Source organism: Galeopterus variegatus, unplaced genomic scaffold (genome assembly GCF_000696425.1).
Source record: "Galeopterus variegatus unplaced genomic scaffold, G_variegatus-3.0.2 Scaffold1914, whole genome shotgun sequence".
NCBI lineage: Eukaryota > Metazoa > Chordata > Mammalia > Dermoptera > Cynocephalidae > Galeopterus > Galeopterus variegatus.
In genome coordinates this window covers 316,769-330,476 of record NW_007728025.1, presented here as the reverse complement: position 1 = coordinate 330,476, position 13,708 = coordinate 316,769, and positions in this window count along the sequence as shown.

The window sequence follows — 13,708 nt, the reverse complement described above, 5'->3', positions numbered from 1 at the left end:
GAGCACCTGGTATAGCTAGCTGCTAAAAATCCAAGACTAGCTCAGCACTCTTCCTGCCCTTTCTACCACCCTGGCCCTCACTTCCTGCTTTAGTTGTCAGGGCCCTCTTTCAGTCTCCAACATGCTGAGCCTCCTGTCATCTCACAGCATTTGCACACCTCTTTGGCCTCCTCCAGTTGTCTCTGCACCCTGGGTAACTCCTGCTGATCCCTGAGATGGCGTAAAGACTTCCCTGATCCCCTGGTCTCACTGCTCTATGCTGTCTTTTATTTTAGTTTACAAAGAAATATTTGTTTATTTGTTCCTTTGAAAAAGTATCTGTGTCTGTTTTTCTTGCCATTGTTTTCCCATGGCCTTGCCCCTGCCAGGTGCTCAAACAGTATTTGAATAAATGCATGTACTCCTAGGACCTACCAGGCTATTTCAGGACACAATTAGATTAAAATAATTACCCTGTAGTCTGAAAAACGGGATATGAAGGCAATGAATACCATTAAGAGAGGTGGGGGGAATTGAGTTGAGGTGGGAGTTGAGGAAGGCTTCTCAAGAGGATTTGACACCTAACACTACATCTTGAAGGATGCCCAGGAATTTGCCAGATAAGGAGTGAGAATGAGGAGTCACGCTTTGTATTCAGGAAAAGCAAGAGCAAAGGCAGGAAAATTGAAAGAATATAGCATGTTTAACTGAAAATACTGCTTTTGTATTAGCATTACCAAAATCAATAGTGTACTGTCGTCTTATACATAGAATTTCAACACCACCTCTTCAATAAAAAAGGATTTATGTACCCACTATGCTGGGAGAACAGATTAATCTCTTCCTAGCTTGCAAAGCAATTTCCTCTCAGTGGGATTGTTCTGAAAAGTTCACCTTAAAAAAAATATCTGGAAGGGAGCAGGTGAGAAATTTCATAGTTTGAATGACAAGGTAGTACATAAGAAAAGTGTATTCTTTAAAATTATTTTCTAAATAAGTTTCTTTTCTTTCTTTTGATGTTTAATTAAAGTAGAACATTTAGATGCTGTTTCCTCATATGGAATATATTCACGTGCTGGAAAAATATCCATTTTAGATATGAGGAATAAAGGAGGCAAAAAAAATTGTACCTTCCTCAGAGAGCTTCCCTTGACAAAGGGAGATGCATTTACCTTCCTGCCTACTCCCAGCAACCTGGGCTTCAATACATCCTTTCACTGTTGACATATAAAGTTGCCTGCATTACCCCAGTACAAAGTTGGTTACTGAATCAGTCCCATCAAAGCCATTCATAAAGTATAGAACAGATCACTTGCAGAAATAAAATAGTGGTTGTTGCGTCATTGCTTGATGTAACTCATCATGCTAGCAGGGTATCTGTGGAAACCAATTTGTGTTTGGCTTTGTGGTTTGGCCGCTGCTTTCATTATAAACCTTGTGGGTACACATGGCACTAATGTATTTTATTCCTTATGTTCTCCTGTGATTATACATTTTATTTTTATTCGGAATCACACCACTTTACTTCTATATTCTGCAAACTCACTCGAATTGGCTTGGGGATTAAGATATTTTTATCATGTTTTCTAGTTAACATTTATTGAGCAGCTACTATGAATGTGATGCTGTTGGTACTTGTCATAATTATCTCATTTATTTTCACAGTAAACTTTGTGGTAGTCATTGTTTTAGTCATTGTTTAGTTTTCACCCTAACACTGTGCTTCTCAGTAGCTATTGAACAATTGCTTTTTTCCTGCATTGTATTCTCCATGTTCCTAGATAATAATACAAATGATTTACAGCCGGGATTTACATTATTGAGCCCTTACTGTATGGCAGGCACTGTTCTAAATGTTTCACATGTATTATTTATTGAATCCCCCCATAATGGTATGATATCTATGCTATAATTAGCAACTTAGATGAGGACACTGGGGCACAGAAGATTTAAAAGATTTTAATCACTTTCTTAAGATCACAAAACTAGTGATAGAGCTGGATTTAAATCCTGAGTTCACTGAACTATATTACTTCTTATAGTTTTACGGAAGGGTATCACCAAGGAAACTCAGTCACTCAGGGAGGATGGAGAACACAGGTTTGTTAAGCTGGCTGACTCAGGGGGATTAGAATTCCAAAGCCCCGAGTCCCGTTTACAGTGGGGACTAAGCTTTTATACTTTACTTGGGTAAGTAAGCAGCAAGCATTTTTATTGGCTCTTCTGCCTGTCTCTGGGCAGAGTCCCCCATATCAGGGGTCTTAAGCAAGTGGTTACTTTGGGTACGGGGCTGACTGCAGCTGGCCCAACCATTTTATGGCTGGGCACAACAATAGGAAGCGTGGTCAAGGAGCAAGACTGTTTCCAAACAGTGGGCACGTGGTTTTGAGTAAGGGTCTTTATCACACCTGGGTGCAAGGGCAGGAAGTGTGGCTACTTGAGGAGGGGTCTGCTTTAGAGAGCAACTCTGTCTCTTATCTACCCAGGAAAGAGCTGGCAGTCTGTGGTTTCCTGCTAACACAAGAACAAACTTGTGACCACAGAGCTACAGGGTGCAGAAATTTATTTAGTTGTTTAACCCTTAACACACTCCAGATAAAACTCATATACAGGCAGATATTAGCTAACACCATTAAATGAAAGGTAAAAACAAGGATTTAAAGGAGTGGGAAGGACAAGGAATCTAGCCATTACAATAGTACTGTGTTATGGTAATTACCTGACCAGTGGTGTATGGGTAAAAGAAGAGAGATTAGTTGAAGGAAGAGACGATCAGTTTACAGTGGGGGTGAATTAAAACAGTTGGTAAGAGAGCTCTGTGAAGCAGGTTTACTGTGCACTGCTTACCAGCTTGCCTGAGTCCAGTGAGACAGAACACCCTCATATGCAACTAGTTACACAAAGCAGGTTCATGACTTACAGATAGGCAGGATCATTGACAGCCAGTCACCTAAGGCTCAGAAAAGCTGCTCAAAGGCGGATGATGTCTTAACTGTGTGTGTCCCACTGCACTGCAGCTGAGGGACCCCAGAAAGTAGCGTGGGTTTTATACCCCGGGGACATAGGAACTGCTGGGCTAAGGCGTTGAAGGACATCCTGTTTCTAGGGGGACTAGATCAGAGCCTGGGCTGTTCCAGCCAGTCCCTCCTTATCTCAGGATGTTGTATTCCCAGTAAACGCTGCAGTTATTCTAGAGAACTACAAGCAAGAGGGAGAGAGAAGAACTGGGTTGGTCCAAGGCCACCCAGAGAACTGTCCTACAGGCTCTATTCTATTTTCAGTAGGATAGTAACAAATGTCCCCAGGTCCTCCCACTATGTAACTTCTTCATGCACTGTATTACTTGGCCTGTCCCCAAGACACACACACCACCCATCAGAAACAAATCCATAATCTATACCCCATTCATTCAGTCAACATACAGTAATTGAACAGTCATTGTGTCTTTAGCATTACACTTGGCATTGAAGATAGAGGAGTGAACAGATGGGTTCACTCCTCTAAATTTGGGGCAAGTTTGTAAACCCTGTATCTTTCATTTTTCCATTACCACACTTTCACTTCCTCTGAGGATGAGCATTTATTTGTTTGTTTTTTTTTCCACTGTGAACTTCTTGAAAGTATCTTATTCATCTTGCTATCTCTAGCACTCAGCAAAATTTCCAGAAAATAGTAAGTGCTCTGTAGGTATTTGCTGATTGAAGGAAGGAAAGAAGGAAACAATAAAGGAACAATGGAAATAATGTGTTAAGATTCCATGGACCACAAAAGCACTTAAGTTCTATTGTCTTCACTGAAATTCTTCATTCAGCCTTCTTAAATTTAATGGAGCATGTGACAAACTGTGACAGCATTGTCAGTGTTGTAATGCATTTTATTAGGAGCCTAGTAGGTGGAATTTTCCATTTTTACAAAAATATATATTATTTGCCCTTAGCTTTTTTATTTTCCTGTTTTTAGATTTGAAATCACATTAAGCTGTAGGCAGCTAATTTTAATGACTGTGTTCAAGATATTATATTTCAACGTTGTGTATTTTAGCTTCTAGGCTCATTTTTTCAAAAAATCTTGTGTTAATGAGATCATCTTCATATGTATTCATTTTCCAAGCAGTGCCATTGCCTGAAATCTTGGTCCACCTTAAGATACGAATTAAATTGAGAAGATTAAACATGTATATTCACCCATATTCATTAATTTCCTGAAATTTTTACATATTCTTCATGTGCAATGCCAGCATTGAATCTTAGGCATTAAACTCCTAAGAATAGAAATATGCCTTAGTCATTTCCTGCAAAACCTTTGAGAAGTAATAGTGGTCTGCACAAGAGCTTTAGTGGGGAAGATTTTGGTGTTAGCTATTTTGCCACAATATATAATGTTCCAAATGTTGTATAGGAACATAGTTTAGGGTGTGTCATGATTATAGATGTTGAATATATATTTTTATTTTATCTATTATGATTCTTATTTCTGATACTCCTAAACATTGTTTCTAATTGCTTTTATTTTGTCTGTCTAGTATTTCTATTGTAAATATTGGATCTTACTGATTTCTAAAAGTAATTTACTTATGAGCAAATGCTGCGTAAGAACATGATTATGATTTACATAGATAAATGAAGAGTTTTGTTAGCTTGCTTTTTAGATCAGGCATCTGTGAAATATATTATGTAATAGTGATTATGACATGCACAGTTTTAATATATCATTGTTATCAGAAAACTTTTTCAACTTCTCTGGGGTTACTGGCTATTATTATAAGAACTATTGCAGAAATGAAACACTGATACCCACAGGCTGGTCATTAAGAAAGTCACACCTGAATAAAAGTCCTGAATCTGGCTTTTACAAACTGTCAGGAAAGCCCTGACAGTGATGTCACCATGCACTATTAGGATTTCATAATAAAGTAGAAATGGTAGAAAAAACAGGAATAACAGACCCTTAGGGGATATTTATTAACTTTTGATGATCACTAGGATAATAGAAATAGGCAATAAAATATTTCAAACCTAAATCAGAGAAGGAAATTTTGTGCCTTAGTATCTTTTTCTTTAAAATGATATTAACAATATCTACCTCATTAGGTTTTTATAAGGATATAAGGAGCTAATATTTATATCTACCTCATTGAGTGATTATGAAGATTAAATCAGTTAATATTTATAAAAAACATAGAACAGTGCTAGCATATAGTAACCCTCTACTAAGTACTTATTAAACAAATTAAATACAATTATTTTTCATTATAAAGGTAACTCATTTACATAGGATTGAATAACAGTTATAAAAATATTTTTTCCTTATCAATAAAAGGAATAACTGGTGTATTGCCAAAATTCTCTTTTTAAAATCTGATTTCAAGTTAATCTATTTCCAAGTAAACTAACCCCAAAGACAAAAGTACCCAACAGTTTTCTCACTGGAGGAGGAAATAGAAGAGAGAACAGAAAAGTGAATCAGCTGTTGCATTCCAATGTGACAATTGCTTTTGGTAAGGGAACCCACAGGGTGCTAAGGGGGATCAGAATTGCTCCAGGAGAGACACTTGAGCTGAGTTCTGAAGGAAACTTGAAGTGTGACTCTTCAGGAAAGGAAAGAGCATGTTGGAATGTACAGAGGTTGAAAATGACTTGACCTGCTCATGGAACTACAAGCACAGTTCTAGCATGGAGCAGATGTTACAGCTGGAGCTGCAGGAATGAAATAGGCAGGAGCCAAGACTTGGAGATTATTTTGTGCCTTTAAGCAGGAGAAAGACATGATCAGATAGCAGTTATAAAAAGATCATCAGGATTGTATAAAACACTTTAAAAGAGTATGTGCTGAACAAATTTTCCTTTTACTTGGGGGTAGTAAACATAGATTTATCAAAGTAAAGTGAGTGGATATTTAAATTTAAATTTAATTTAAATTAGATGTGTTTGTGAAGGCGGTTTACTTCTCACTGCTGAAAAAAGGAGAGTGGCATCATTTTTATGGAGTAAAACTTTTAGATAAACTTGTGTGGACTCCACACATGAAACTCAATAGTTCCAAGAGGAAGAAAATCTATTTCTGGCCATTGCTCTCAAAATGTGTAATTTCAGCCTCTAAAATAATTGCAATCACTGTTGCACATATAAAGAAAAAAAAGCTACACACAAAAATCTCTATTGAAAGCCTTTTACATGAAGTACAGTATATTTTTAAGAGACCATCTTCCAAGTAAGTTTCAGTAATCCTCCTCTTCACCAGCACAGAATTTAGAACATAGTAGCTTTTTAATAAATAATTCTGAGTTCATTTATTTCTACTGCTTTATTATACCTAGAGAGCTAAGTTATGGAGACATTCATTTATTTCTAAATTCTGTTATTCATGAATGCTATCTTTTAATTTTAAGGCCAAATATTGTTTTCACTGTTGTTTTAACTTAGTTAATGAGTCCCTCCAGCACTTGGGCTGTCACTCACTCTTTATTCCTTTGACCTGAACTGACCCCTTGTTTTGTTAGTTTTGTGAGCCATCAACCACTCAGAAGTGTATTCCCTTATGGTCGTCCTATTAAAACTCTTAATGGCATCTTTTGTAGGACTGTAGGAGGTTTTGAGAGAGGGAACAAAAATATGGTAGCATTGTGGGTTTGCTTTTGCTGGGTCAATTCATATGACCAGTGTAAAAATTAAAAATTACACAGTATAATGTGGTTTTAGTTGGCAATCAACATCTACATCTTATTTTTTTAATTACATGAGTTATACTTGCTCATTGCAAACAAATACAAACATATAGCCTTCTAGAAAATAAAATCTATCCCAAATGTTAGTCCACATGCCCTTTAGTAGGTTTGCATATTTGCGCAAATATTATTTTTTCATATATCAATATATACTATATATCTAGGAATTGCATAGTAATAATCAACCTCTTTTACTTACGGATTAAATCACTTGACTTTCTCTTTTACATATTTAAAAGAAATGGACATAAATCTATATGTCAGTATCACTATCACTGTTACATTTTTTCTGAAATTGCATGCAAATAAGTCACAAAATATAGAGTTTTTCAATTTTGAAATTTACTAAAATGTTTACTTCTAGAGCATCTATTACTGAGATATATTACTTTTTTTTTTGTTACTCTTCCTGAAGTGGCTGTGTTGACATTAAGGTAAACATACAACAGGTGTTTCAAAATTTAAAAAGAAAATTTGCTCAGCATATATATATATGCTACCAAAGAAAAAGTCTTTTTAATGAAGCCTGGAAAGATTCTCAATATAAATCAAATAAAAATCAAAGAGTTTATGACACTACGGCGGAAATAGTCCAGGTGAAATAAGTTATTGTGTGGTAGGGAAACTGTGATAAAAACTGTCAGTACTATCACCCAGATCCCTCTAAGATCTGTAAGGTATCAAAAGTGTATTGAGCATCATGGAATGCTGTCTAGAATGTAAAGGGGACCACAATTGTGGTAAGCAATCTTATGCTAGCTTTAAAAAAAATACATATAGCTTGTTGTAGTTAAATTAAAAATGGTAGGTTGGACTATAAAGTGTACTGTGAAGCTTGAGATTTTGAAAATGATTACATGCTTACTAAATGTGTAACTGATCTTTATTATGGATATACATGGTTGCGTTCATATAAAATTATTCAAATTAAAATTGTCTATAAAACATAGGCATTTCCTTAATTCTGAATAGTTAACAAAAGAAAAGCCATATAGCATAGACCATATTACATATTATATACATAGCACATTTTGTCAGGGGAAAGCGCTATCCTATCCCGGAGGATAAGAAATACTTTGTTACCATCTCACCAGGTGGCAGCAATAGAAAAAGAAGGGGGAAGAAATATGCCTGACATGGGCATTGAAAATAAAGAAGAGCTAGGAGATAATGTGTGAAGCAAGAGTGAAGGAAAGCCACTTTTTTCACATGGATTCTCTTGTTTACCAGTTGCATCCTTCAGATACTTACTCAACTACATATATCCATAATAAAGATCAGTCATACTTTTAGTTAGAATGTAGCCATTTTCAAAAGTACAGGCTTTCCAGTACAGTGTGTACTCCAACCTATCATCTTTAATTTACTGATTTTTTAGGAGAATATTTTTATGTCATACCATTAGCATGGGGAAATAATCAGAAGCCTCAAGTACAAAAGATTTCACATAAACAGCCCTGGATCGCTGATGAGATTGACATGTTGTATTTTCTCAGTTTGATTCCTGAAGAAGTGCAGTGACTAACCGAGAAATTTTCCATAAACATGTATGGGCACCTATACATGTGCCAGCTACTAGCATATGAGCTGAGAATCAAAGATGAAGTATAGTCTTTGCCCTGGATGAACCCACAGTGTGCTTTTTTGTTCTGGTATGTTGGAGTGGATTGCATTAGGCAATAGTGTTTCTTTTCCCCTTATTTCTCCTATTCATTCATTCATTCCACATTACTGGGGAGCTAAAATGTACATGGTGTAGTGGTAGCTGCTACGTGGGATAAAGAGAAGGACCCTATATGCATTCATAAGTTGCTCTCAGTGTTAAGCTCTAATACACTCATCTTTACATGGTCAAATTCCACTTGTCCTTCAACCTCCAGCATAATTATCTCCAAAAACACTTTTCTGATTCTCCTGAGATGGAAATAACTTTTTCTTCTTCTGAAATCCCATGTGAAGAAGATGAATACTTAAAGCATATATTTATATTTGTCAGATATCTACTATGTTTAAAGTATACAAATAACTAAACCATTATACTACAACTATTCTCTAATCTCTCCCACATTAGAGGATGGAGAGCAATACATAACTTTCAGAACTTTTAAGGATTATAGAGAATGCCTGTTAAGTTACTAAAGAAGTACATGCTATTTAGTATAAACATATAATCTTTAAAGATTATCACAACAGACCTTTGAAGTACAATTATCTCCATTTGTACATAAGAAAACTCATGCCCAGAGAGGTTAGGTGATTTATGCCCTAAAGTCTTAAAACCAGTAAGGTGAAATGAAGAATTAAATATGAGCATTCAAGCATCAGAGCCTGTACTTTTAACCACTGTGCTATGTTTTTCTGAGTTAATACATTTAAAAGCTTTGGATGAGCAAGCACATTTGAACACTTTATAAATATTCTCATACACGTAAGTCTGGATGCCTGCACTCACACACACAGTGTGTCTTTCGTATACTCATATGCTATGCATTATCTGACTTGCGTATGCTGGCCATATTTAGTATAGCCAAATCTTAAAAAGAACCCTATCCTAGGTTCATGGCTTATTGCTATTTATCTCATTACTACAAGACAGAGGAAACTCTTTAATTTCCTCTTGATTCTATCTATCTTCCTCAAGGGCTTTAAGTACTCTCAGTCTCCATCATCTTTAGAAATGGCTTCCTAGGATAGTGTAGCCAACAAGACTGTCCCTCCAGGACATAAAGCAGAGCTTTTATCTGTGTTTTTTTCTGGTTTTCTCGATTAAAGCATGCCTCTGTTGTAGCTGCAGGTCACAGGGATCAAATAATATCAGATATTTTAGCGCCTACTGGGGGCAGAAAAACATTTATTAAATAATTTTATTTTTTCTGTATTCATTGACTTTACTGTAAAAGTTTCTGTATTATTGATATATTAAAAACTGGTGAATACTTAATATTTAATTACTTCCAATACATGTAGTTGCAATGTAATAACTCATTTTTATTCCATTTTAAAGATTCAGTTTGTAAGTCATTATTTTGTACTCTTTCAACAAATTTGTAGCAGAGAGAAGTTGGAAAACAGGATACTTTTCCTTTACTAGTACAATCTACCGTGGTCTCATTCCCTCCCGTATTTCTCAGCATGGTTATCAGTAGCATTCATTTGGCAAATGAACCTGTTTTCTTTTGTCGTTTTGGTCATTGTTGTTTGGTATTATTATTTAAATCTTGCTTTATTATTTAGTATTTTTATTTCCAATATCTTAGCGCCCCAGTAGATTCAGGAAGCTTTAAGAACTGACCTACTTTCTTAATATGGGCTCTGTTCTCTTTTCATACCTAATTATTTCTATGTGTGCCTATCTTTATACTATGTGCGTATATTCTTCCAATGAATCTTCCAGCAGTTCTTGTTCCACCTCTGTACAATCAGAAACTTATTTTCAAGTCTCTTCTTCTCTTTCCAAATCTCTTTGGGGGTAAGAAAGAGAAAAATGTAAGTTTAAGAGCAGCATTCTTCAGACACTCATGATGGTATTCTTTCTGTGCAGTAAAATGGGATGTTTAAAATTTTTCAGAAGGTGATATGTACTAAGTTTTTGTGGAGATATTTTATTTGCTTGCAAGACAACTAGATGTGTATGAGTTTATGGTTTTTTACGCTGTTGAGGTTTTTGTAGCATACTTAATTTTTAAAAATAAGAACATGCTAATAAAAGTATCTTTCCGGCACAAATAGCTAAGCCAAAGTTGCTTAAAAAATTGTAATAATATTAGCTTCCTAATAATATCATATCAATTAGAGGAAAATACAAGCTGCAAAGTGGAAAGGACAATGCATTGGGTTAGAAAAGCTTGTCATAAACTCTGTGGAAGATTTAGGACAAGTCACTTCCCTTCTCTGAGTCTCAGTTCCTGAATGACGACTAAGGTTGGGTGAGCCATCGAAACTATGTGATATCATAAAATCCTAAATTTTTCATCTTGACTTGAGGAGACAGTCAAAACTACCTTTTACTTTTTATTCTTCAACTAAAATTGGACTCCGGGAGAGATGATATTGTAAAAAGTAATACTGTAGTCCTTTTTTGTTTGTGATTTCTTACCTGCTTTTTCCTCAGTCTGCAAATTACTCTGGCAAGGAGGCACTGAAGCCACCAAGAGATGGGGTCAGATGAACGCCACCTTTTAAACTTTAACCTGTCTTCATACATGGAAGGGATAGTCCTGGGTGTAAGATCCTAAATGTATTCTAGTAGTTTCCTCAGCTGCCTTGGCCCACTGGTCTCTATGATTCTAGTATGATATTACTAGAACCTCAGTACTCTCACCTATGCATTGGAGATAAAAGTAATCTTATTAACATTTAAGAAACTGTTACATATGAAGGTCAAAGGTGAGTATTGAATTTAACATAAGCTTCTTATGTTAATTCAAAATACTCTCAAAGTATAAACTATACATTTTTAAGCTATTGGTATCTGAGAAAACCAATAATTATCTGACAGACTACATAAAGTTTATAGGAAGGTTCTTAAGTTTGTTTTTTTCTCAGACTCATGATTATCATCATCCAACAAATTATTTTGAACATCAGTTGTGTGAATTGTATACTGTACTACATTGCATTTCTGGAATTGTTTTGAGGCAGTTGCGCATGTGTGTGCGCTCATGGAAATTTCTAGTAAATAAGTAGCTCTATTTAAAAATTATGTTTGCTATTTACTTATAAATACAAATAAATATTAAAAAACTCAAAACATGAACATTAGAGGTTCATGTTAAAAAACATGAATGGTACACAGCATTAAAAATTCAGTTACTTTCAATGATGTTACCATGGCTTTCAGCACAGCAGAATGTAGTAGCTGGGCCAAGATGCATATTAAGAATATTCAAAGTTAGTTCCAAATGCCTCTAATGCAGAGATCCTGTAGTGTAATCAGAGAAGCAGAGTAAGAGAGTATACAGAAAGGGCTATTAATGGAATATTAAGAAAAGGAGAGAGGCATAAATAGCCAGAGAATTATCAGAAGCCGACGATGGCTTTTTGCTGTTTTGTTGAATGGATTAAAACCTGGAATTAATCTCATCATATTTTAAAGATGCCAACCATCTTTCTTGGATCCTTTTATTATGACAGGTTCTGGGTACAAGGAATGAAAACTGTGGAGCTCAGATACAAGTGTGACATATATGATACTTCCAGCCTACATTTCTTGATTCTCATTCACCCTTCAACCTGCTTCTATAGTAGTATTGCACAGGTGGGGAAGGACATTAAACTATGTATTTGCCTGAACTAGTTCTTATTAGGTAGGGAAGCGAGGTCCAATACCCATCTGTTATATCTCACTTAGGTAGATCTTCCAAATGATGGTACTGAACATTGAAAATCTGAGGAATTACAATATCAGTGTTAGAAAAATATTTTAATTTTTTAATGTAAATATTAACTTGCCCAATACCATTACATATAGATTAATCTAGATTATGCATAGCCTGATGAAACAGCTGACTTGGTTAAACCAAAGCCTAACAAAACCAAGACAATGCAAAGTAAGTTTTAAGGTTTTCAAGTAGATTAATGTGTGTGTATATTTTGTTTTTTACTGAGAAAGAAAGTAATTACCTCATTTAAACTCACGGAGCAGAAAATTCATTAACAAGCATAGGTTACGATTCCAACCGCTGTGGATGGTTCCCAGTAAAAGAAGGAGGTATCTGTTATTAGAAAGGTGAAGAATTACATTTATTATTTCATTACTCACTATAATATTTTTTGGTGTCCTGCTATGGAGTAAAACTGTCCAGCTGCACTGATATTTGGGAAGAGGAATCATGTTGCTCTTTCCCTAGAGAAAAATCCTGGATAAATTATGTTTAATAGTTCTTGTTCCTTAAGTAGCAGTACTGAAGTTTTTATATATAAATATATATTTTATGGTTATGTTCAATCATGAAAGATTAACATTTATTAAGGATTCTATATTTTGCTTTTAATGAAATCCATTGTTATGCTTTCTATTATGTATGGAACTGAGATATTTATCGCTACTAAAAAATCTGAGATGTTTCATTGCTTTAAAAATATAATATATTTAGTATAAATGTAATTATTTGGGGATTAATAATATTACATGTTGTATATCTGAATTAATTTCTTCCTCTTACAATGAATCTAAAAATAAGCTGCATTATAACAGAGTAACTTTGAAAGGTAAAAGGGGAATTAAATGACTGAAGATAAAAAAAAGTGTAATTTGAATGATACTTCTTAGGAAAAATTTATGTAGAACTGTGGTTTACAATAATTGTTGACATATTCCCCTGAGTACTGTGTCTGTGATTTTTCATGGTATCAATCATTTAAAGCAATTTAGGTAATAACATTCTGACATGCATTTCTGCTATTTTATTTACACCATTTGCCTACATCATTGTAATGCACTATCTTCTGATTTGGTACAGTAAATGCACTCTGTAATATCTATTATGGCATGGTCAAAGGATAATTTATTGTCAAATAGAAAAATAGGTCAACACTAATGTCACTAGATGATCAACCCCCGCCCCCCCCCCCCCCAGGTTTAATAAAACATCTCACCAGCTTGCATTCCAGTGCAGTGGTTGATATTTTATTAGGACTACCTGGCTATAGCAGTAGTGTAATTACTGAGCTGTCAGAGTGATAAGTGGGATTAATGGCAGCCTGATGCACTTTAGTCTGCAGAGCGCTTAGAGAATTGCAAGATGGTATTATTATCAGAGTCTGCCCATTCTGGCATATTCATGGCACCAAAGAAAAAAAGAATGCTACAATTCAGGTTTGTATTGCCCTGCCTCATTAACATCTGACATTTCCAGCAGCTGTTATTTGTGAACTAGCTCAATAATAAAAGGAGAATTATTTGGTAAAGAGGCTTAATAACCTCAACTAAAAATCTTTACATTGTCAGTGCTAAGTGAATTTGTTTATGTTGAATTTAAGATTTCTTTGGAAGAGCAGAAAAAT